The sequence below is a fragment of the Telmatherina bonti genome (assembly GCF_933228915.1).
Source record: "Telmatherina bonti genome assembly, chromosome: 2".
Lineage (NCBI taxonomy): Eukaryota > Metazoa > Chordata > Actinopteri > Atheriniformes > Telmatherinidae > Telmatherina > Telmatherina bonti.
This window is the reverse complement of record NC_136620.1, coordinates 25,500,537-25,504,774: the sequence shown is the minus strand read 5'-3', so window position 1 is coordinate 25,504,774 and position 4,238 is coordinate 25,500,537.

Here is a 4,238-nt window from a genome sequence, read left to right as displayed (position 1 = left end):
TCAAGTACTGTATAACTAACACCATGATGTGTGAATCACTCCCAGGGGAGACCTGAAGTAAAATGATTACTGATATCAGCCAGATTAATGTAATTCCAGTGTTCTCCTGTTGGTCCTGTGTAAAGTCTGTTTGAGAGTTAATTAAAACCTTTCTCTGAACCTCGCTGGATGCTGTTGAATAATTATTGGAAGATAAGCTTGTGATCCACGTAAAGCTACTATAACAGCTAGATTATTCTCTTTAGACTGACATACCTCATACATATACCTATCATCTATATCCAAAAGCCACATAATACACTTAGACATCTTAGTCCTTTAGAGTCCATTTTTATCCCTCTAAACTCAAATATATGTTGTGAAGGTAGGACTGTTTGTCAGGGGAATTTAATTTCAAGGCCCATCCTTGAGCTGCCTGTCAGAAAAATGAGTAAGGTGAGATGAGACAACTGTGCAAGGCTGTGCTCAGGCACCTGCATAACAGCTCTGGCCAGTGATGGATCACATTTCCCTCCAGCATAAACACTCTGCACCGACACAGCTCTCCACCAACTGCTTACACGCATGAAAACACAGAGATAGCTGAAGAAGGCAAAAGGATGCAACGAACACAGCTCAGAGGAGGAAACATGGCTGGATGTTCAACTCTTTAAAAAGTAAACCCTGACCAAACATAGCAGAATAATTTGACGCTAAGTGAACAGAATGAAGATATTTCTAAATATTATTAAACTGGTTGAAATGTGATTTCTTAAGCGTTAGGCAAGTCACCTACTGAGTTGAATAACTGGACTCATGCAGGTTCAACTGAGAATTCATAGATAGAAATTGCATCAAAAGGCACTGATATGTTTAAAAGACCAATAAAAACAATTAAATAAATTTCAAACCAAAAAAGAGCATTCATTTCAGTGTCAATTTTAGATGAAAAAAAAAAAAATCAAATGTTAACTTAAAAAGTCAAAGAACTTGGAAAGTTATCATTAACAAGTGCTGAGAATGTGCAAAAATCTCAGTTCATGACACATGAATACAAAATATCTGTGTATTTAGGGACACATGCAAGCTTTTAAATGACCATGCAGATATGATGAAAAGAACATTGACAAGATTGAGAAACAACGCTGCCTCTTGGCTCATCTCACTTATTGACACAGTTATAAAATAAGGATGCCGAAGATGGCTGTGATTGGGAATTGGTGTACATTACATTGGTTTTGAAGTTAAATATAAACAAGCTACACCAAACTATTCACAGGACTCTAATTTCATACCATGCCGTGGTTTTACAGTAAAGTTTCAAAATAAACAAAATATTAACAGCTGATGTCCTGCATTTAGACTGTGTTATAAATGCATTACAGTGAGTTAACAGTATTTTAGAAACAGCGCAAACAGCATGGATTTAGTTGTTTTTTCTTCTAAAACACCTGAGCTTATAATAGTAGAACCAGGACACTAAGTGCGCTGGTTTCCTTCCACGTCAATCCATTTGCATGAGCTCATGCACCAACACAATTGTTTTGTCAACTATTCTTTCATTTGTTACCTTTGATAGCTGCTTTCTGAATAATAAAAACCTTGATGATGGAAGCTGCAGCAGCACCGTGTTGATCGAAAATACCATTTTTATTTCATCTTCTTTGATGGCCCGGCATTTTTGCCCTTTCATTTGATTGCGAACTAAAGCAAACAACCTTGATTTGTTCAACAAATAACGCTCATGTGTAGCTGGGAAAAGCACTTATAGTGATAAATAAAGCTGATTGGGAATTGATAGCAGCAGACAAAGATGTGAAATGAAACAAAGAAAAAAACCAACAAAAACACAAAGTACAATCTGTAAAAATCACCAGCTTCATATTTACCTGAATCCAGCATGGAAATGAATCCAATCAGTGATGCAGTGCTCAAGTTTGGTACAAAAGCTTATTTTTTGTGACAATATTTTATTTATTTTTAAACTTTTAACAAAAAAACAAGTAATATACAAGTCAAGTAGTCCAGTGGTACCAAATGCAGTAGTGCTCTCTCTGCCATCCCTTAAAAGTTGCTGTTTTTGCTGATCCGTTGCAGTAAAATGTTCTTCCAGCAAAAGTCAAAACACAGTAAAGTTTCTTGCATTCAGACGCTGTGGATCTGCTTGGAAGTACCAAAATATGAATTTCAAAATTAACTCTATATGATCTTTTCCATTCCCATTAAGATATCTGTGTAAGATATCTAATATTTTTTAAACTTATGGCATGACCTAAAACAAAGAGCAAGAGTGCTCGCTCCCATCTCACATGAAGACACATGGGGAAACAACAGGATGGCACAAATATCTATTTTTGTCCTGTGTGTAATCTTAAGCTGGAGTGTTTTTGCACAATTGCAAACTAAAAATAATTAAGCTTGTTTCCAAATATTTCCTTGATTTTCATCATCAGCTGTAATGGCTGATTGTGTCTCCCATGTCTTCTTCAGTCCCTGCAAGAGAGCAGGGGAAGCAGAAAGTGGGATTTTAGAAAACAGACTGACAGAAACCTTCTCTGCTGTTTGAGAAAGCACCCACTCCACAGATGATATCGCTCAATGTTTGACCAGTATTGTTTTATGCAATATGTAAAGTCTTGACTGGAGAAAGCTAACAAAAAACAAAAAAAATTCTGTTTGGCAAAACTATTTCTCTGCTATTTGTTCAAATATCAATACAAACTTAAGTTTTTTTTCTCATCACCTTCTTGACATTTTCTTCACCATCTGAAAGGTCCATCTTCTATGCATGCTTGTGTGCATTTATTTACAGTCAATATGTTTCTTTCTTTCAACCTTTAAAAATCTCTCGAAAACGATTCAACTGACAGAAGTGGAAAAGCTCAAGTGAATCAGTTAATCAATTGGTGAAACAAGAAAAAAAAGAAGTTGGTTTCAGTCTTTTAAGCAAACAGCTCTTCTTGTTTTTTGTCAGAATGCCTACAAACCAAATAATTACTCAACGTAGCACAAAAAGTAAGAACATTATTTTGGTTGAGCGTTTCTTCTCAATAATAACTTCAATAATACCAATCGTTGTTGTATTATCAATTGTTGAAAAACTTGATTGTTTTTGCAGCACAGTACATCTTGTCAGAAACAGACACATAATTCCCCTGAAATATTATTTTTTTAATTTTAAAAACACATGTTGGCAATTTTTAAAGTTGAATCATTTTACACAGTCACTGCGCTCTGCATTGTGGGAAAAATCAGCAGCTTTACCGTTTTTCTACCCAGGGTCATCACAAGCCTGTTTTCCTTTTGCTGCGGGGCTGCATCCCATTCCTCAACCAGGAGTTGTTCATCGTCAACCAGGTTGTGTTAGACACACTAGAAAGCAAAGCATGCTCAAGCAGATCTTAAAAGTGTTCTGTGGAGTTGAGATCTGGACTCACAGCAAGCAAATCCAGCTTCTCCTCTCCCAAATTCAGGAGGTACTTTAGAGATGATCCTGGCTCCATGGAAACAGCGCTGTTATCCTGAGTGAAGTCTCAGATTCTGGAGATGTGGGATTAGTCGGGGAAAGAGAGCTGACTTACACATACCTAGCCGCTTTTCTAAAGCCAAAACAGTGAATACCAATAGGAAAATATTGCAGAGGAGTTTGTACATTTTGAGGGGACACTACCTGCATATGTTGCTGCACTGCTCATCCCATGTGTGCACAATCCCTAGAGGTTATTCCTTGTTTAAAAGGTGATGAATCAGGATTTCAAACAATGAATAGTACAACTTCAGTTGGTATTAAGGGAAAGTAACATTCAACAAAACTTTATTTCCTTATTTTTTGTACAAAGTTTAGAAAGTAATTAGCAGCCTTCTCCATAATAAAGTAGTCATTAGGGGTGGAAAATCGAATCGAAAAATTAAAAAATCTGGATTTCTTTGCTTCACAATTTTAAAATCAATTTTTGGCTAAAAAAAAATCGATTTTCTTTTCAAATATTAAAAAATCCATTAAAATTTTTTTTTGTCATTTTTATTGATACTTTTACTTGTCATTAAAGCAGCAGAGTGATGATCCGGCTTCTGTGTTGTTTTTTCCTAATTGAAATCAAGAAAAATGACATGCAAAAAAAAAAAAAAGTTTTATACATTTATTTTGTTTGTAATCTAAAAAAAAAAAAAGAGCAATATAGAAGAATTGGGAGGATCACAATTTAACTCTAATCGGCACCCAAAACATCGGAACATTGAATCGGGACAAAAGCATATTT